The 21,624-nt window shown below is 51.9% G+C and overlaps 1 protein-coding gene across 3 annotated transcripts in view; it reads right to left on the bottom strand.

Annotated features, from left to right (window-relative positions):
* The window catches only part of CSK (C-terminal Src kinase), a 35,264-nt gene extending 14,956 nt beyond the window's left edge, over positions 1 to 20,308 (bottom strand). The window contains exon 1 of one of the 3 annotated variants that reach the window (XM_036734486.1): positions 19,737 to 20,308. The gene's annotated coding sequence lies outside the window, so the exon portion shown is untranslated. Of the gene's footprint in view, positions 1 to 3,450; positions 3,470 to 9,698; positions 9,719 to 19,736 lie in introns of those variants that run through there. The other 2 variants (XM_036734487.1, XM_036734488.1) reach the window with 2 other exon arrangements.
* Between the last annotated feature and the right edge of the window lie 1,316 nt (positions 20,309 to 21,624).

Below are 21,624 nucleotides of genomic sequence, written 5' to 3'. Positions count from 1 at the left end.
GCCCAAGGAGGTTTGCTTCTAGGCCCCATTAAAACATATCCAGCTAGGGCAAAGTCTGCCTAACCTGGGCATTCTCAGCCCAAGGACCACCCCCCCCCCAAAGGCCATGCTTATCCATTCTAGCATCCTGTGCCCAGGTGGGCTGTGGCTGCCAAGAGTAGTGCCCTCCCCCCTCCCCCATTTCACCAGACATTGCCCAATGGACACCCTTCACCTCTACCAAAAGGGACCTTGTCCTTCATGTTTTCTGAATTCCTACCACTCCTTGACCCTTACTGCCCTAGATGAGGGTGGCATCTGATGCTTGCTGATTTGGCTTTGAGCATGAACACATACTAACAACTCATTTCAGCAGAAAAGTGGTGCAGGGGATGGAGCACCAGGCCTGGAGTCAGAAAGACCCAAGTCCAAATCTGGCCTCAGACATTTACTAGCTGTGCGACTCTGAGCAGATCACTTAACCATGTCTGCCTCAGTTCCTCATCTATAAAATGAACCAGAGAAGGAAATGGCAAACCACTCTAGTATCTCTGCCAAGAAAACCCCAAAAGGGGTCATGAAGAGTCAGATATGGCTGACACACAAGCCTCAGTTTGTCTCTTCTGCAAAATGGGCAGGTCACTTGAATTCTCTGGGGCTGTTTCCTCATCTATAAATGAGGGGGTTAGGCTAGGTGGCCTCGAAGGTATCTTCTAGTTTTAAATCTATGGTCTGATGACCTTGAAGGGACAAAGGAAGAATCATTAGGACTCAGCAAGTGACTGGCTCTGGGGGCTGAGGGAAAACAAGCTTCCATTCTGGGTAAGGGTGAGCTAACAAGAGTCGGGCAAAGAGAAAGAGGTGGTGGCAGAGCAGCTCTGCCAGACTGCCCCCCACTCCCTGAGCTGACTAGACTCTCTGGGGAAATCCACTATCTTCAAAAGAAACAGTGGTTAAAACAATTCAGAAAGACTTCGAAAAACTGACCAATACCAGCTGTGACTAGTACAACACCTGGCACACAGTAGGGACTTAACAAATGCTGTGGGCTGTAGGAGGAATGTACTTCCCATCTCCTCTTGAAGAGGTGGACTATGGGTTCAGAATGAGACAGACTGATACCAGTCAAGCGAATGTGTCCATTTGTTTTGCTTAAAGGTGGTACTTTATTCCAAAAGAAGGTTCTAGGAAGGAAAGCCCACCACTCCACCAAAGAGGAGAGGGAGGAGGGGAAGGAACCGCCAAGGTTAGGATCCTGCAGCTGAGAGGGACTCCCAGGATGGATGCCTGCTACCCAGCAATGGAAAGGGGGAAGTCCTTGGTCAAACCCTTGTGTGGCTCAGTCTCACTCAGGGCTGGCCAGGGAAAGTCCCTGAAGCCTCCCTGTGCTGGCAGGTGAAAGAATCCCATGGGCTGCCCCAAGCAGATGGGGAGGAGGAAAGCCTGCAGCCCTGTGTACTCAGGAAGACCAAGGTACCGCTCATCTGTCCAAGCTGGGCTTCCACAGGATCAGGCCAAGAATACTAGTAAGGATGGGCTTGTGATCTCCCAGGCACTGGGGTTCCTAGGTGAGGACACTCCTCCCAACGATGCTCACCACCCTCTCTGCCATTTAATAGTCTTAGCCACCTAGAACACTAAAGGCTTCACAGACCTGCCCCCAAACTGTGCAGGTCAGAGGTAGGGCTTGAACCCAGGTCTTCCTGGCTCTAAGCTGACTCAGTTACTCCTCCCAGCCTCCCTCAAGAACACCATTACTCTTATTAACCTCTACCTCACTGGTGGAATGCTTGTCTACTGACGTAGTGGAGAGCACAGAACCAGGTGTGAAGTCTGTTCTCACTGTTCGGATAACCTTAGGCAAAATTACTTTGCTGTGCCTCAGTTTCTCCAAGTTGCACTAGATGTATTCTGGTACATCTCCTATGTCCAAGGCCATCCAGAGAGTGAAGAGACTGGTTAGCTTTGGGTCTCAAGGGGAGCTGGTCTCTTGACTGCATGACCATTGAGATACACACACACACACACACACACACACACACACACGTATGTCACCGGGCCCCCACTAGTCAAACCCAAACAAGAATCCCCCATATGATATTCCTGATAAACAGCCAGCCAGACTCTTCTCGAAGACCTCCATGTCAGGGAGCTCACTACCACTCCATGACTACTTCTGGACTGCTCAAATTGTTAGGAATTATTTCCTGGGCCCTCTGAGGCAGCTAGGTGGTGCCACAGTGCACAGAGTGCTGGGCCTGAAGTCATGAACATTCATCTTCCTGAGTTCAAATCTGGCCTCACACACTTACCAGCTGTGTGACCCTGGGTGAGGCACTTAACCTTGTTATCTCAGTTTCCTCATATGTAAAATGATCTGGAGAAGGAAATGGGAACCACTCCAGTATCTTTGCCAAGAAACTCCAGATGGGGTCATGAACGAAACACTGAACAGCAACCCAAGGCCTGTATCTGCCTCTTTGCTATTCACAAGAACAAGTCTAATCCCTCTTCCAAAGGACAGGCCTTTAAAATACTCGAACCCTCATTCTGTACACACTGGGCTCTTCGGCCAAAATATCCCCAGTTCCTTCAATTGCGCTGTATTAGACCTGTTAACCAAACTGGTCTCCATTCTCCGGATCCTCTCCATCATATTAAGGTCCTTCTCTAGCCAAAGGACTCAAACTCAGTACCTCAGGAGGCAGCCCATTGTGTTCCGGGATGACTCTAATCGTCAGGAGTCTGGACTCTTTGCCCCCTCTCCCCTAGCCCCTGGCTCTACCCTGGGACCATCGTCCCCTCTCCTGGATCTAATCCTTCCCCCAGTAACAGACCTTCCACTATTTAGCTATTTCTATACCGCCCCTCTACCCCCAGTCTTCTCTCCTCCAAGGGTAGCACTATTCATTCCTTCAGCTGATCCTCTCATGGCGAAGTCTCCAGCCCCCTCCCCAACCTCTCCTCTAGGGGTCCCTAAAATATGGTGCCATCAACTGACAACATGGGCTGTTCAGGGTCTGCTTGGGGTTCGGTACAGGAAACCAAGCTCCTTCATTCTGCAGACACTAGGCCTCTACACAGGCAGCGGGGATTTTAATCAGCCTCTTCACACTGGATCGTACAGTCACAGTGTTGAGTCATATCCAACTTGCGGCCCACTAAAAACCCCAGATCTTTTTCCACATGACCTGTTATCTAATCGCACCTCACCCCATCCTTAACATGTGCAGTTGACATACGTCTGCTCTCTCAACTAGACAGTGGGCGGCAGGCTCTTCCAGGGCAGAGATGGTATCTCACATCTGTGTGCCTAGCTGCGCCCTGCATGCCGAAGGCGCCCGATACAATTTTCACCAAATCAATGGGGTTGACAACCCACCTGGTGAGGGTAGCTAAGTGGTGCAGCGGATAGAGTGCCAAGCCTGGAGTCGAGAAGACCCAAGTTCAAATATGACTCCTGACACTTACTAGGTGTGTGATGCTGGTCAAGTCACTCAATCCTCAGTTTCCTTATCTGTAAAATGAGCTGGAGAAGGAAATGATGAACCACTCCAGTATTTTTACCAAGAAAACTCCAAAAAAGGATCATGACCAGTTCAAAGAAAGGACTCAACAGATGGGCAAACTGAGGCCCAAAGACTTTAAATGGTTCATTCAAGGTCACGGAGTCTGTCAGTGGCTTCTGGGAGGAATGGGCCTCACATCAGTCCTCTGTTGACTCCACACCATCAGGAGAGGGAGGGAGGGCACTGTGGAAAAAAGCAGGAGTCCCCGTGTTCAAATCTCAGCTCTGTGACCCCCCACCCCCACAGCAGGTCTCTCTACTAAACTTTCCCACCTGCAAAATGGGGATGGACCAGTCACCTACTACTCAGGTCTGCAGTGAGTACTCAGTGTACAGAAGGGGAGGGGGCCCAGAATCCCCTCCACTCCCAGGCAAAGGAAAAGAGCTGCCTGCCTGCCTCCAGAGGTGCCAGAACTGCTCCAAAGTCCCAGCCTGCAGAGCCGTCTGTTGGCAAACACGCCCTCTTGACTGCAGCAGCTGTAGCTTCCTCCCTCTCCCCCTGCCTCCGGCCCCTAGGGATCCGGCTCCAGGAATGAGTCTGGCTCTGTGAAGGTGAGTCCCCTCAATAATCAAGTCTCAATCACCAGCAAACCAAAGGAAGGAAAATCCTGGAAAGAAACAAAGAATTCCAGGACATCTCCCTGCCCTCAGGGGGCTCCCAGGCTGGCTGGAAAGACGGAGAACAGTAGTGAAAAGAACACCGGATCTGCTGCTGGGGACAGCCTAGGGTTCAAGTCTCTGGCTCTGCCCTACATCAGCTAAGGGCCTTGGGAGGTGTGTCTTTGGGCCTCTCCGGGATACTGTTTCATCTGTAAAATGGAAAGGACATTTGCACTCCCTACCCTATGGGGTTAATCACCTCTCCTCTCCTGGACTGTGGCCTCCCCATCTCAACTATCTAAATGGCAACCCACCATCAATCTACCCTCCACTGCTTAGCTGCCAAATCAGGAGCTCTGGTCATGTCATCCCCTGCCCTCGTGGTCCCCCACTACTCTAGGATCAAACATAAAATGATCTCTGTGTGGAAGTAAAGTGCTTCAAAGCCTGACCCCTTCCACACCCTCTACATCAGCTACACTGGCCATTCTTCCATTTCCCCTCGCCAGCCTTCCGATGATTGTCGCCTACCCCTGGTACGCTCTTCCTCCTCATCTCTGGCTCTCCAGGCTTTCTTCAATGCTCAGCTAAAATCCTACCTTCAGGAGGCCTTTCCAAGTCCAGACCTGCACCCCGCCCTGCTCCCTCCCAACCCCCAGCTGCTATCAATCAATCAGCATTTATTAAACCAGGCACCAGTGCTAAGTGCAGGGGGCACAAAGAAAAGCAAAAGACAATTCTTGCCCTCAAGAAGCTTACAATCTAATGGGAGAGACAACATATAAACAACAAAAAAAAAGCAAGTGAGATACAGGATAAATAGGAAACAATTAACAGAGGGCAGGCACAACAATTAAGAGAGGGTAGGGAGAGCTTCTGTAGAAGATGGGAGTTTAGTTGGCAGCTAGGTGGCCCATCTTCCTGAGTTCAAATATGGCCTCAGACATTTATTAGCTGTGTGACCCTGGGCAAGTCACTTAACCCTCTTTGCCGCAGTTTCTCCATTTGTAAAATGAGCTGGAGAAGGAAACGGCCAACCCCTCTAGTATCTCTGCCAAGAAAACCCCAAATGGGTCACAAAGAGTAGGACAGGATTGAATAGCAACTGCTATACCTTCTCCTCAGAGCTCCCCTTCCTCCCACAGTGTGGACAGCCTGTGTGTTGCTAGTTCTTTTCATGTTGTTCCCCCCCACCCCATTAGAATGGGAGTCCCTGGAGGGCAGGCACTGTTTCTGCTTCTCTTTGTGGCCTCATGGCTTAGTATAAAGCCTGGCACATAGAGCATGTCCTACAGAGATGACTGAGAATTGTCAAGGGCTACAGGAAAGGAAGCGATGATCACACTACCACTATCTCTCACGACAGTCTCAGTCTCGTGGCCTGGCCTCCAGGGATGGGGCCCCACTCATTCGATCGAAGTGTCCCCAGGCTGCCCCTCCTCCTGCTTGAGCAGGCCTGCAGTCTTAGATCCAGAGTCAGAGAGGGAGAAGTAACAGTGAGCTCCACCAGACCAGGACTGGAAGAGAAGCCATATGGGCAGAGCTCCCAGCAATACCTTTTTCTCCTCCTCCTCCTCCAGAGCCTCCATTCTGAATGTACCCTTCTGTGGTTGAACTGCTATATTTAACTCCTGGAAGCAGCTGTCACACCCCCTAGGGACCAATGGGAGGGGATGTGGGATGGGGTGGGCCCCCAAACTACAATTCCCAGCAGGCCCTGGGGGCTGCTCCCTGAAGGGAAGGTGGGGGTTGGGGTTGGGGATTGGGGCAGCCCCTGACTCAGAGAAGGGGCCTCTATGTGTGTTGAGGTCCAGGGGAACAAGCCGGGCATTGTGCTGTCTGCTCTGAGGTCAGTGGCTACGGCATCAAGCAGCCCTTTCTTAGAAGGTCTGGGCTCCTAGGAGAAGAAGATGGGATGGCTGAAAGCAAGGAGTGGGTACAGGGGATTGGAGGGGTGTGGTCCCAGATACCCAGAGCACCCAAGGAAGAGGGGCCAGCCAGAGGCCCCAGAAACCCAGGCAGACGTTGAAGGGAAGGGGGGACATGAGGTCTCTAGCACAGCTCCCTACCCCCTACTCCCTCACCCCCCAAGCTCAGCCCTGTCTGGTGGGGCGTGGGAGCCACTGGGCGGCTGTTTACACGAGTCTAAAAATACCAGCTGAAAAGGGAAGCGAACAGAAGGGGGTGGGGTGGGCACTTCGTAAATTCATGCAGAGGCACCTCAAAGCAGGAACTGGTAGGAATTAGATCCCAATGGGGTCCCAGAAATAGTTATGGAGCACCTCAGCATGAAGCTAGGGGAGGCAGAGGGAGTGGGGGGGTAATCCAGCTTCACCTGGGAGTCCTCATATGGGCCAACGCCTGTATGTGGGTATAGCCCTGTCCTCAATGGGCCCATTGAAAGGCTGCCTCTTACAGCCAGTTTGGCAACAGGAGGGGAGGTTTAAACTGTGTTCTTTCACCGTGAATCCTGCCCCGCCCCTTTACAGTGGGCATCGCCACCATTCCACTGGGCACGAAAGCAGCTCTGGCTGATTTTCTACCCGTCAACGTGACTCCCCAATGAAAATGTCAGCTTCCTGAGGGCAGGGATGGTCTTCTGCTCATTAACTCATTGCCAAGTACTCACTGAACACTTACGGTAAGCCTAGCCACACGTACGGCTGGACTAGAAGAAAGAACACACCATCTTTGCCTGGACAGCTAGAAGTGTAGTGGATACAGCACTGAATCTGAAGTTCAAATCAACGTGACCCTAGCCAAGTCACTTACCCCTACCTCAGTTTCCTTATCTGTAAAATGAGGATAATAACAGCACCTAGCTCCCAGGGTTGTGAGATCACAGGAGATAATATCTGTAAAGTACTGTGAAAACCTTATATTGCCATGTAAATACAAGCCACTGTTATTATTATTTTCTAATTTTTAAGTATCAGAGCTTAGATATAGAAAAGACAATCCTACGTCAGAGAGAAGACTGGTAGGTCTAAGTCACTCCCCCTGCCCCCTGAACCTCAGTTTCCTCTTCTGAAAAATGAGGTTAAACTTGCTGACATTGATGATCTCCTCCAGATCTAATATTTTACATTCTAAGATATTTTCTTCGTTGAAAAGCCAGTCCTAAAGTTCTACATTCTCAGGGAGGAGCTCTTAGTCTGGAGTGTATGAACTTCTTTTCTTAAATCATATTTTATAGTAATATATAAACTGTCTAACAATATAGTATAATGATTATAAAAATGTAACTGTAATGAAGTATTTGGTTTCCTTTGTAATCCAATGTATTTTGTTTTATGCATTCAAAACCGTGATTCTGAGAAGAGGCCCATGGACTTCAGCAGACATCGTCGAGGAGGTCTAGGACTCCAGAGTGGGAAGAGCTCCTTGTCTGAGGCCCCTCTGAGCCCTGAAATCATGCTGCTGTGATGTGTCACCCAGAGCACTATGTATACCAAGGACCCAATGCTAGGATGGGTTCTAAGAGGCACAGCACTGCCCTGCACCCCCAAAAAGATCAGTGTGGAGCTGGGGAGGTCAGAGAAGGGTCCTTGTGGGAGCTAGGATGGGAAGGATAGGCAGAAATGGGGGGAGGGAGGGCATCCTTGGAAGAGGGAAAACCAGCAACAAAAGGGCCTTTGGAGGAGCCAATGGCTGGCTTGATCTCCGAAGTGAACAGAGATAGCTTGAGCCACTGGGTCAGCCCAGACTGTGGAAAGTGCCACAAACGAAACAAGAGTCTGGAGTTGATCCAGTAGACCAAGGGTGGGGAAGGAACCTTTAGGCTCAAGGCCACATGTGGCCCTCTAGGTCCTCAAGTGTGGCCCTTTGATTGCAGCCTTGCTGCACTTGAGGACCCAGGGGGCCACATGTGGCCTGAAGGCTGAAGCTTCCCTACCCCTGCCGTAGACAGTGAGAAGGGAAGGCTTTAAGCAGCCAGGATAATAAGGCAGCACACCTGGCCCAGGCCTGGGCTGGGCTGGGCTGGGCTAGCCAGGCCAGGTGAGCACACAGGAGGTGCTGAAAAGCTGAGCTGCATCTTGGAAACAGTAGCAGGGAGGCCGCAGGGCAGGGCGTGCCAACCACTCCGTTCGGTTCAGCTAGTTCAACGGCAATCAAATAATCACAATAATCAGGGATGACTGGCCAGGCATTTATTTATACAAGCCACTTTTTCCGAGGTAGTTAAAGGAGCCTCCCAGATCAGGGTGCCTTTCTCACTCTCACCCAAAAAGAAAAGGTAATTGTTCTGCCCTCTGCTCTCCCGCCGAGGGCCACTGGAGACCAGGCAAATAAAAGCTGGGGTCAGAGATTTGGCACCAGAAGAGAGATGGAAGCCATTCCATCTAGCCCTTCATTTTACAGCCCCCTGAGATGATCTCCAGATTATTCAGTAAACACTGTTTAGTAGAGAAATTGGAGGCTTCTCTAGGAAGATGCTGTTTGGCCTGCCCATGCCTGACCCCCAGGGACTTATTAATGCTGGTGGACCTGACTTAGATGAGGAAAGCACCCCAAAGAGTGACCTGCCCAAGTGAGGTCCTACAGGTACCAAGTGGGAAATAGGACCTCTCCGATTGAGATCTTTTTAAAAAGAAATCACATAGATGGATATGCTGAAAAGGGACACCAATTAGAAACTTTATTCCAGTCTTAATAACCTTAAGGTAGGATTGGGATCTTGGGGAGTGAGGGGGTAGGGAATGGTCAACATCTGTCCCCTACAGTGGTACTACCAATTTGCCGTCTACAGGGGGTCTGTTTATTCGGTTCTCAGAGTTCTCCACAAGCACGCCCTTAAAAGGTCAGCAAACATTAAGCACCTACTAAGGTCTGGACACTTGGGCCCTGAGGATACAAAGGGAAAGGTCCCAGAGTAGCTGAATTGGGGTGAAGGGCTGATTGGGAGGGATGAGGCCAAGAGGAACTAAGATACAAAGCAGAAGGTGACTTCACCATAAATAATAACACCTGCCTTTTATAAATACAGGATTAAGTGTTCAAAGTTCTTAATAGACATCACACCAGGAGGCAAATGCTACAAATAAAATCATTCCCATTTTACAGAAGAGGAGCTGAGTTCAGAGATTTGCCAGGATCACACAGCAGGTATATTTTAACTGAGTCCTCACAGCAGCACCTGGGAGGTGGGGTAGGGCTAATTTTATGATCCAACCCTTTGCTAGAAGTAGAAGCCAAGGAGGCCAGCCTGGGAGTTGAAGTCACTTGGTCAAGTTCATAAATTCCTGAATAGGGGCTAAAAGTCAGGGGGCTCCTCACCCTCAGGCCAGGCTCTATCCCCTAATTATACTAATGAGAGGATTGGGGCTAGCCACTCCCACCCCTCTATTTTACAGCTAGGCAAACTGAGGCCATATAAATCTTCTCCTGGTGGGAAATCCCTGGCTAGCTTCTCAGGCCAGCCAGCTGCCGCCCTAGGCTTTTCCTTAAAACCTGGCAGCTGGGAAAAAACCGTTTTCAACCAGACACAAGGGTGTTTCTTTGCATTCATTAAAAATAAAACAGTACCTAGGAATTAATAGTATGCACTCACTTGCTTCGGTCTCTCCCCGCCCAGAACATGGGGTTTGAGGCCTTTCCTCCATCTCTCCCTTCCTTCCTTCCTCCTTCCCCCATCGGGGCTCTGCTGCAGCGCGCACAGCTCGGCCCTCCCGGCCCAGAAAGGTATTTAACTACTGCTTCAGCGCCTAATTACCGAGCCAGCCAGGCCCTTGGGGAGAAGTGCCCCGCCCGGGCCTGGGAGAGTAGTGGAGCCGCTTGGCGCAGGGCAGCATGGCCCAGGCTGACACGCAGCGTGGTGCGAGGCATGACCCAGGCCAGGGAGCGCAGTGCAAGGTGGGGTACCCTGCGCTATGCTTTGGAACCCCGGGGGAAGGTGAAAATAGGGGTGTTGGAGCCCGGGTACTGCTCTCCCCCTTCCTCACTCACCACCTTTACCTGAAGCAGTGATCCCAGGCTCCAAGTCCCCTAGAGACCAGGTTTGGGCCTAAATTTGTTTGCATTTCCATTTGCCTACATTTCCATAAACCTTCCCAAGCCTGCGGACTAACCCAGGAAAATAATCCTAGAATCTAGGAATGGCTGAACCGGTATGGCACCCCTTAGAGGTCTACTACTCTAACCGGCTCTCCTGTCCTCCCCCTCCCCCCACCTCGTGGAGCAGAATGGGCCTCCATTCTACAGGAGCCCAGGTTTGGGATTAGTGGAAAGGGTACTGGCCTGGGAGTCAGAAAGCCTGGGTTGTATGAAGTCCCCTGTCCTGCGAAAGGGACCTACTGGGTCATTGTGCTCCAACCCTATAGGACTTTGAATGCCAACCCTCCCCCCACCCCATGCCAAGAATGCACTTTCTCTTCTATAATTCCTAGATTCCTTCAAAACTCAGCTCCAACCCGCCCCCCACCACCACTTTTCTATATCTTGTACATATTAACGCATATACACGTCTCCCCTAACAAATCATGTAAACTCCACGAGGATAGGATTTTTTTGTCGTTATCTCCAGCACCTACCACATAATTGCTTGCTGACCCACGGAGGAAACCACTTGGCCAAGTTGTGAGCTATCTGAATTATGTCATCCAGTCCTAGCATTCAGGGTGCAAAGGGAACAGAGGCCAGAGCCCAGGTGAACCTGGATCTGCCTGTTAAACCTTCTTGGCATGACCGGACATTGCCTCCCATGAGAGAGAACCAAGAGTTGATTTATTCTTGCTCACGTTAAGCCCCTGGCTCCAGCATGCTCTAACTAAGGTGGCTTGCTCTGCCTCCTCACCCCCATCTCTAGTTTCCCTGGCTTCCTTCAAGACTCAGCTAAAAGCTTACATTCTGCCAGAGGCCTTCCATCTACTCTCCACACATCTTGGACGTGCCTAGATAAGTACTAGTTGTCTCCCCTACTGGGAATGTATGATTCTTAAAGGAAGAGACTTGTTTTTCTCCCCTTCTCTGAATTTCCAGCTCAGTACGGTGCCTGACACACATGAGCGCTTAATAAAGGTTTGCTTATTGGACAGACTGTTGACTTTCTTTCCCTACATTCCCCCTAAGCTCAGGGAAGGCAAGTTATTATAAACCTGAGCCAAGACCTCCAAAGTTAAAAATACTGTGCAACACATTTTAAGCTTATCCACCTCTTGCTAGCTCAGGCTCCTGGGCAGAACCCAGTAGAGATCCCTAGTAGAATAAAAAATTCCTTGGGAGTGGGATTTTTGTTTAGTCTTTGACACAGTGCTGTGCACACAGTAGGTACTTAGATGCTGTTGGGTTGGACTGAATGGCTAGCCTAGTGAGCAGAGCACAGGATTTGGACATTTGGAACGGGATATCTGTTCCACAGACATCTTAAATCCAACACATCCTAAACTCATTAAATTTCCTCCCCAAATCTTCCCCTCTTCCTAACCTGCCTAATTACTGTTGAGGTTACCACCACTGTCCCAGTCACCAAGGCCCACAGGCTAGGTGTCATCCTTGACCCCTCACTCTCAACCCCCCCCATATCTATCCATCCATAGTATCTCTCCTATACACCAGCCTCTCTCCTCTGACACTGCCACTGCCCTGGTGCAGCCCTTATCTTACCTCCTGCCTGGAATGTGGCAATAGCCTACTGGTGGGGGCCTGCGGCCTCAAGTCTCTCCCTACTCCATTCCATCCTCCACTCAGCTATCAAAGTGATCTTTTTATAGTGCAACTCTGATCAAGCGACCTCCTCATTCAATAAACTCCAGTGGTTCCTTGTTATCTCTGGGATCAAATATAAAATCCTGGGTGACTTCTGAAGCCTTTCACAACCTGGCTCCCTCCTTTCCAGTCTTCTTACACCTTTCTTCCCTGTGTGATCCAGGGACACTCTAACTTCCCTTGGGAACATCACCTTGGCTGTCCCCCATACCCAGAATGCTCTCCTTCTTCATCTGTACCTCCTGCCTTCCTTCCAGTCCCACTCCAGAAGCCTTTCCCAGTTCTCCTAACTCTCAGTTAAGGTTAACCTAAATTAACCCTCTGAGATTATCCCCAATTTATCCCACCTAGATCTTGTTTGTATAGTTGTTTGTATGTTGTCTCCTCCATTAGACTGTGAATTCCTTGAGAGTGGGGATTGGTTTTTGCTTTCCCAGTGTTTAGCACTGTGTGCCTTAAGAAATACTTGACAAAGTCTGTCCTTGTAATCCTATACTCACCACTGCATAACTGTGACTGGGAGCAAGTCACTTTACCTGGCCTCAGTTTCACAATCTGTAAAGAAGGTGGTAAGACTAGATGATGTCTCTTCTAACTCTGAGATTCTCTGATTTATATAAAGTCTATTCAGTCTTCAAAAGCAGACCTCAAGGGCCACCTCTTCAGGAATCCTTAGAAGTTCACAGGCCCCTCTCCCTTCTTGGAGAGGAAGGCATTTCCACAGAAAGCTCTCTAATTATTTTCTGTGTGAATCCCCAACTATGGCTGAATTCCCCAGAGCCAAATCTAGTCTTTTCTTCTATTTTTCTCTCCAAACCTATCTCCACCCCCTCCAGGGCCTAACTGGGCCACATGTGGAGTGAACACAACAATGGAAGAGCTCAGCACCACAGCTGGTCAGCAGGACCTAGGGGAAACCCGGGGGATTCACTGAACTGCCTCTAAAACGGGGAGGGCAAGGGGTGGAACGGGCGAGGACGCAGGCAGGATTCCCTCTACTCCCACCCAGAGGCTGAGAGGTCTAAAAGGTCAGAATCTGAGCAGAGGCCTTGGCTTAGGTGAGGGCTGGCAAGAGCAAGCTGTGGGCCACTTTCCTTCCCCCAGTTTTCTGGGCTGGAACTGGTGGGGAGGTAAGAGGAGGGAGCTTTGTTCACTCACCCCAACAGGAGCAGGGTATCTAAGAGCCTAAAAATCAGCTTCTGTCCCCACCCCCAGGACTTTGTGCCTTAAAACCAGGAAGGGAAACTGCAGAAGGGGAGGGAGAAAGAGGTCAGGGGAGAGAGCGCCCAATGAGGGGAGCTGGGGCAGCCTGGCAGCAGCTTCCTACCCACCCCACCCCCAACACTGACAGCCAGGGCTTATCCTCGGGGACCCTACACTCAGCCAGGGGAGGTCATTACCACAGTTGGGCAGACATGGGGAGAGAGCCTGCTTTCCTACAGGAAGGGATTGCTCTGGTTCCAGGGCAGGGCTATTGGCTCCTCTACCTTTGATCCTGCCCAGCAGGGTTATGCCTAGAGAGCCGGGGGAGGGGGGGGGGGAGGACGGATGGATGTTATCTAAGTCCAATGTCTTCATTTGACACATGGGAAAATGGAATCCCAGAAAGAGGGGAATGATTTGTTCAAAGTGGCACAGGTAAGTTAGCAGGGGGCATCTACTCCAGGCTCAAGACCTCCCATAGAGCACCTCAGCCATAAGAGCACAGCTCTAGAAGCCAAAGGGACCTCAGAGACCACACAGTCTAACTTTGCAATCTTCCAGCGGAGGGACCTGAAGCCGAAATCAGCTAAATGACTCGTCTCAGGTCTGACAGGTAGTGAGCATCAGATATGGGACTCAAAACCAAATCGTTTGATTTTAGAATCGGTGATCTTGTCATTGAGGAACGCTCTCAATCTAGTGCTGGGGTTCTTAAGTTAGGGCTTGCGAACTTAAAAAAAAAACATACTAGATTTAAACTCTGGCTCCGCCATTAAGCTATTACTTCCTTTCTCTAGGCCTCAATCTGCTCACCTGTGAAATGGGGAGAGCACCTGCCTCGTCTACCACATTGGGCTGCTTGGGAAAAGCCAATGGGTCAATGAATGGGAAAGAAGTCTGAAGGCACCGAGACTGGCAAGATGGTTGTTCCAAATTGCTGATGCCTGTGGTCTGGGTAGCCCTTGGAGGTTCCCTCCCTCCTCCTACCCACAGAGATGAGGGGCCTCAGCGGGAGGCTCCACTTCTCCCCTTGGGCCCAGGCACATTCACATGTGCTCTCACTCTTCCTTCCCCAGTACTTTATTTTTAGGCTCGAATTTGACTTTAATCGTTACTTAGCGGATTCTATTTCCAGCCCACGGAGGGCAGCCCAAGGCAGGCAGGCAGTGATCTGTGGGGTGGAGGATGGGGTGGGGGGAGCCAGCTAGCTCACATACTACCCCAAAGGGGGCTAGGAAATTCCCACAGAAAGAAGGTTGAGGTGGAAGAAACTGGAGGATCCCCCTTGGGAAGAGGGGTATTACAATCATAGGACTGTAGAGCTGAAAGGGAACTCAGAAATCACCCCCACTCACTTCACAAATGGGGAAACGGGGGCCCAGGGACAGGAAACTGACTTGTTCAGAGTCACACAGTTAGTTAAGGCACAATGCCCTTTGACCCGTATAGTTCTGGGATACACTGGATTTTGACCTTATCCAACCACCGACTCACCCCTTATCCCTGTCCAAAAAAAAAAAAAAAGCTGAATTAGTCAGAGCTTCGGACATGCCCCTTACCCTGACCTAGGTAGGGCAGCTCACCCCAGCTTTGTCTAGAGCATTCTAGAAGATGGGACCCAAGAGAATATCCCGAGGGAATGTGCTTTGGTCAAAGTTCTAGAAACCAGGATTTAAGGCTACAGCCCCAGAGTCATAGCTCCCCAAACTGACCCAGTCCATCAGTTGCCTCTCTCTAGAGGATCAAGAAGAAAGAACATCCTGGATTTAGACAGAACCAGAAGACACCATAGAAGTCACCAGGCCTCTGGTCACATAGCAAATAAATACCAGAGGTAAGATTTGAACTCAGGTCTTTCTGACTCCAAGCCCAGAACTCTTCTGCATTGGGTCATGCTGCCTCCATCTAAAGCAAGTCCTTGGGCACCCCAAGTGCTCTCAGAGCTCCTGAGATTTCTTTGGGGACTAGCACCCAGTAGCCACCTTAGCCCAGTGCCTCGGGGACTGGCCCCTACTCCCTGGGGGCCTGGCAAGGAGGAGATGCTAGCTGTTGCTCTCCAGCTCCAAAGGGGGCAGAACAGAAAGTGACTCTCGATGCAGCAAGGCATGTTCAGGGTAGACCTGAAGAAGACCTGACTGATGGGCCGAAGAGCAGAGCCAAGCTCTAGGCAAGGCTGGACAATTTCATCTCCATGGTTACCGTCTACTAGAGGGCCCCAGGCTGTCACATGTAGCTTAACTGATAACAACCAACTCTATACACCACGGACATGAAAAACATGCTTGTAATAAAATCAGATTTAAAAGTTCCTTTCGTTGAGTCCCTGCCCATGTTTTCTGCCCCAGTGGCTGTCTACCTTGCCCATCTCTATGGCTGGCTCTCACAACAAATAACGGAGCACAGGCCAAGGGTGGTTATGCACTCTCCCTCTGTGGCGTAACTTTTAAGGAGCAGGGGGACAGTCACCTACTAGGGATGGTTGAAGCAGAGAGGCCCTGCCTGGAGGCCAGAATAAATGGGTTTTTGTTCTTCCTTCCAACTCTTTGCTCTGACTTGGGGATCTGTGTGGTTTAGCCCAGAAAATCTCAAAACCACAGTTCCCACCACAACCCCCTACCCATAAAAAGACAGAGAAACAGCAAGGGAGGGTGGGAACCAAAGCTCCAGTCAGGATGTCTGAGTCCCATCCTCTGACTCTCATCTTGTTCCATGTAGCCCCCAGGATCTCTGCTAGTTAGGAAAAGACTGGGCTCAGCCCAAGAAGCTCCATGATGGTAGGAAGGAGATAGCTGGGAACAAAGAGCCTGAACATTTCTCAGAGAGAAAAATCTCCCTCCTGCTCCAAGGAGGACAGGAAGACAGATGGGTTAAGTCAGGACCAGGACCACCCCCTCCCATTTCCCAGCCAACATGAAGACAAGGCACATGTCAGAAGTCAAGAGGGTTAGAAGGCACTCCAGCTCTGATGCTTGCTGTTTCATCTAGCAAGTGACTTCATCTTTCTGGGACCAAGCTATAAAAGATGGGAAGGGGGAGAGGTAATCACCTCTAATCCTTCCTTGCTTCACCAGGTTGCGATGAGGGTGAGTAACCTATGAAGATCTCTCCATCTCTGGAGGAGTCACATTATGTCCTAGCTAAACGAAATGACCTACCATCAGCAGGGGATGTGTCTCCAATAGTTAGGAGAGACTGCCCAGAACCATCCAGTGTCTAAACCACTTTCCCTTGTGACCCATCGAACTGGCAAAGCAACCAGTTGGAGTTAAGAGCTCAGTCTGTGGTTGTAGAAGAGGAGTGTCCTCTCACCAGCCCATGGAGGGCAGGATTTAGGTCTTTACCCTCCAGCAACTCTGAAGAAATATCCTAATAATGTCCAGTGAAGAGTCCAGTTCGTGTCCCCCTGGGTTATCATCTTAACAACACTCTTGGGGATCCGTTTCAGCCTCAAGGCCCCTGATCTTGTCCCTCTGGCTAGAGGGAATCTTCCTGTGCCTCCTTTTGGTGGCTAATGAGAGGTGGGTACTCCCTCCCACTCCTCATCCCCAGCACTCACACCCAGATGGAGACCTCCTGAGCCTTGACGAAGCTGATGGGGATTTCCCAAGGGGCCAGCCAAGCAAGCATCCCCTCGGGAGCCCCTGGGGATGGTGCTGACCGGATGTAAAAGGCTCTAGCTGCTTCCAGCCCACCAGAGCTCCACCCTGGTATCAACTCCTCCTTTTTATTTCAGATATCTCATCTTATTTGGTGGGCTGGTATGGGGAAGGAGAAGGATAGAGCCTTCTCTGTCCCTCTCCCAAGGCCGGGACCCATATTTTAAGCCAGTTTTCCACGAGCTTTCAGTGTGGCCACTTTAGGGGACAGAGAGACTGGCAGGATCAGAAGGGCTGAGTTTCACTAGGAACTTCAGCTACAAAGAGGAAGATAGCCTGGGATGCACGAGGTATGGGGCAAATTTATAGAATGCAGCCGCAGTGGAAGTTGTATGTCCTAGACTGATCTCAGGGGCTCAAGCATAGGTCCCAGAGGATGGGAATGGGATGGAGATGAGGAAGTGGTCCATGAGGGAACTGGAAATGTTCCCACTTCAGGCCCTTCAGTTTGGGAACCTCATCCCCAAGTCGTGACAAAGCTGATGGTGGCCACTGAGGAACGGAGGGGAAGGACCACAGTTTTAGAGAGGCTTCCAGCCATTATCTTGAAAGATGAGGAGGGAGAGGGGAGTCATATGGAATAGACTCACAAAACTGGGAGTAAGGAACTTTGAGCTTGGCTACAGGACTCTCCCCAACTCTTCTTTGAGGGAGAAAGTGTGGCTGGAACCAGCTAGTGGGTAGCAAAGGCACCAGCCTCCAAGAAAGGCAAAGGCTGGCCCCAGCTCTGTGCCAAAGGATATGAGTCCGGACACTTCTAAACCATGCCTCAAGAAGAACCAATAATTTTTCTTCCTCCTGTGACATGTACCAGGGATGGGGACAAAAGGCTCTTAAGAGATAAGTGCCCCATATCCCTTTCTCCCCCACTACCCCAACTCTCCTTAGAGATGGGTTTCTTTGCCAAGGAAATTTCCAAGTTTTTCTCTGACTCTCCTATCAGCTACTGCTCTAAGAGCCTGGAATTCAGGTACTCCGAGGTGGTCATGGCGAGGGAACAAGGAACCGTTGTGTGTCTCCCTTGCTGGCAGTGTGCCCCGGGAATAGAAGCTACCCTAGTGATCAGTCAGGCATGAAGATGACATTCAACTAGAAAGTTAGGATCTCTCTATTTCCCCCCCAAGTTTCCTGGCTCCCCTTCCCATCCCAAATCAAAGTGGAAGAAGAAAGATGAAATGTGGGGCTTCTGAACATCAGAGCCCCTACTGAGCCATACCACCCTTCCTGTTCTTCTAGTTACCTTGGGTATCCCTAAACATGAAGAATACTCACTCAGCACGACCAGGCCTATGAGCAAGCTCTAAGGAAAGCCAAGGACCCAAAGGTTACCTCAACAGTTACCACCCGCCACCTCCCCGCCAAAAAAAGCTCTAATAACTCCCCACCCACCACACGGACATCTTAGCCTGCCTGACAGGACGGTTACTTTGAAAAATAAAAAGAAAGACAAGGCCTGGGATCCCAAAGCAGCTGAGACATCAGAGCTCAGGACCCCAGTAAGAGAAGGCAAGTGTGGGACACAGGAATGCCTTGGGGCCAGTACCCCACTCTGAACCATAAACCTAACAGCTGGGTACCTCCTCCAAACCTCTTTTTTCCCTATGCCTAGATCTGCAGCCCAGCTGAGCACATGTTAAGCCTCTCTGGGCCCGGCTCAGTCTGTCTTGGCCACTGCCTGCTCAAGTAATAGTTTTGGTTTCTATTAGTTGCTACATCTCTCCCAGCATCAGGAAGTAATTCAATGCGTGACTGTGTCACTTCTGGGCCTCAGTTTCCTCATCTGCATAACGAGAAAGATGGACTAGATTACCTCTAAACTCTTTTCCAGGTCAAAATCCTATGACCCTAACTTTGGGCAAGCCCCTTTTCTTTTCCATGCCTCAGTTTGCCCCAAAGTAATATAAAGAGGTTGGCCTAAATATTCTCTAAGGTCCCTTTCGATGACCGCAGTCCTGGATGTCTAACACAGGCCTAGGCTGATGGAAGGAGTCCAGACAGAAGTGGGGCGGGGAAGGGGAGAGATACAATTCACATGTGCAAGACCAGCTCCCTCTAGGTGGTACAGGGGGCTTTGTTTCCAAGGCTGCTCTCCCTGGCTACCCAAGGATGCAGACAGTGGGGACGGTAGGTTAAAAGGAGCAGCCCCAGTCAAAGAGAGTATCTTCAGTGGGGGGCCAAATCAAGGAAACCGATCCTCTGAAGTACTGTCCCGGGTACAGGCGGCCCAAACTCGGGTGTCTGAGCCTGAGTCCTAAGGCATGGGCCGGGGATAGGGGCTACAGGCTGTGGAACAAGGAGCATTGTCCCCAGGCCGGCGTGAGCACCCCTGTTGTCAGGCTTCAGGCTCAGTCAGCAGGTTACACGGTTACAGGGTATACGGTGGGGATGGGGGGAATGGAAGGGGGAAGGGAAGACAGAGCTTTGGGCAGTGCTGGCAAACCCCCAGAGACGATGAAATGGCTTCTCTCTCCACACCACCCCCCCTTTGGTCCAGTCTGACCCCACCCCATGCTGGCAGCTTAATTCCTCCTCCCTCCCTCCATCAGCCACATGCCCATCCTGCACAGTCCCACTATGAGGGAAAGCTGGCATTTCCCCGGGTCCCCGCCCCATCCCTGCCCCTCCAATTCCGGGACTGAGGCTCCAAGCTCTTGGGTGGAAGGAGATAAAGGGTTGGAAAGGAGGAGTTTGTCCGAGTCTCCTCAGGAGTGGGGTTTTTGCCAGTCCCCACAGAAACCCCAGTCGAATCCTCCGGTAGGCCCCGGGGCAGTGAGGACCCACAAACTTGGCGCTCCTCTCGCCTGCCCCAAGGGCCCGGGGCCCAACTCAGAAGATGGCTTATTCCCCGGGTCTACGACGGTGACAGCAACTCCCGGGAGAATTCAAAACCTTTCGGTCCTCGGGTGGGGGAGGGGAACGGACGCGGGGAGGGCGGGAGCGGGACAAGGACCAGTCGGTTCCGGGGCTGGCGATCTCCACCCAGACTCGGCCGCTGGGGCCAGAGCCCCCGAAGGCCAGGCACTCACCTCTCTCTGAGCGCTGCGGTCCGATCCACCTCGCCGCCGGCGACATCAGTGGGCTGCGGGACAGTCCATGCGGCCGGGGGTTGGGTGGAAGCGGGGGGTGGGGGGGCGTCCCCAGTGGGAGGGGTACAAAGGAGCGCTGGGGGGTGGGGGGGGAGAAGGAAGGAAGGAGCAGGAAGAGGGCAGGAGAGTGGACGAGCGGCTGGACCGAGGAGCAGAGACCACCGCGCGGCCCGGGTCAGGGAGGGAAGAACAGAGCCGGAGGGAGGAGGAGGAAACAATGTAGCCGCCGCGGCCCCAGGAGAGTTCCGCTTCCGAACGCCGCCGCCGCCAAGGTTCGATTTTGGAATGCAGCGCTCGCCGCCCGGGCAGCCCCGACACACGACGTTAGATTTTGGAACGCGGCGGCTCCCACGATCCCAGCCCTCGGGGCACCGGCGGCCCGGGCTGGAGGGAGGGGGGAGTGCAGGAGGGAGGGACGGAATCGACGGCTGCCCGGCCGGACTAGAGGGCCGGCGGCGGCGGCGGCGGCGGCTGCTGCCCCCACCCCGGGAGCGCGGCGGGAGGGGTGGGGCGGGGCGGGGCGGGGGGAGGGGGGGAAGGGTGGCGGCGCGCGCGCGCGTCCTCTGCTGCGGTGGCCGCCCCCTCCCCAGTCCCACTCCGGCTCAGCTGGAAGGAAGCTCGCAGGCCTGGCTGGAGGAAGCGCAGCCCGGATCCATCCGCCTGCAACAGCGCGCCTGCGCCAAATGGGCTTGACCCGCTCGCCGACCGGGCGCGAGCGGGGAGGCTGTGCCACCTACCGGACGCCACGGGCATTACGTGGGGGTGTGTCTAGGTCCCGGCGTCCCGGGCCCTTGACGCGGCCCTCTCTGCCCGGCATCACCGCCTGGCTGCGGACCCATTGGCTGTTGGACGCCTGACACTGGGCGGCCGGAGGCATGGCGACTCTGAAGACTGGAACCGCTGGTCCGGCGGCCCCCGGCGAGGTGGGAGCGGAGTCAGAGTCCCGGGACAATGGCCCACTCTCTGCCCTTCGTCTGCAAAGTGGTGAGTGGGCATCCATCCAGGTGGCTCCCTAAGAGAACTCCAGGCCAGGGGTCAGCTAAGGCCCTGGGGAAAGAGGGGCTTTCATTGGTGTAGGGGGACCCCAGCTTTGCTTTGTGTTTATTAAGAGTGAATGGCTTGAGACCATCCCAGGACAGGACTGTAAAAGCCGAAGGATAAAGGTCCAAAGTTCAAATTATATATATATAGCTAGGGTCCTTGCTTGTGCAACCTTGTGTGTGTGTCAGTCAATAACCGTTCATTAAGTGTCTGCTATGTGCCAGGCACGGTGCTAAGTCAGGCAGCGGAAAGACAAGCAAAAGACAGCTCCTTTTCTCAAGGAACTGTGAGTTCCTTGAGTCTAATGGTTTAACTGCCTAACTAAACCATCTGTGGTGGGTGGTCTGGTGGAAGGCGGATTAACTTTGTATTCAAACTAAGAGCAATGGGGAGTTGTTAGAAGAGAAACTTCTCCCCAATAATTAGAGCAATCCAGAAGCAGAATGGGCAGACTTGGGGAGAGGGCAGTTGATTTCCCCTCACTGGGGGGGTGACTTCAAGCAGAGACTGGCTGACCATCTATCCAGTAGGTCTTAGAAAGGATTCTGTTTCAGGGGTGAATTTCTCTAGAAGATTCCCAAACCTCCAAACCCTAAGATTCTGCGGTTCACTTGGGGGAGATGAGATTCATACATGTGTAACAGCATAGACAGGGTGAATTGGCCATAATCATGGCAGGGAAGGTGCTGAGATCGAGGAGCCCTAGGAAAGGCTTCTTGCAGAGGGTAGAGACTTGAAGGAAGCCAGGGGTAGGACAAAAAAATAGATACCTTGGATCCCTAGAAAG

The sequence above is a fragment of the Trichosurus vulpecula genome, chromosome 8, assembly GCF_011100635.1.
Source record: "Trichosurus vulpecula isolate mTriVul1 chromosome 8, mTriVul1.pri, whole genome shotgun sequence".
Taxonomy (NCBI): domain Eukaryota; kingdom Metazoa; phylum Chordata; class Mammalia; order Diprotodontia; family Phalangeridae; genus Trichosurus; species Trichosurus vulpecula.
Note: the sequence above shows the minus strand (reverse complement) of the source record. Positions and strands in the feature narration are given on the sequence as shown.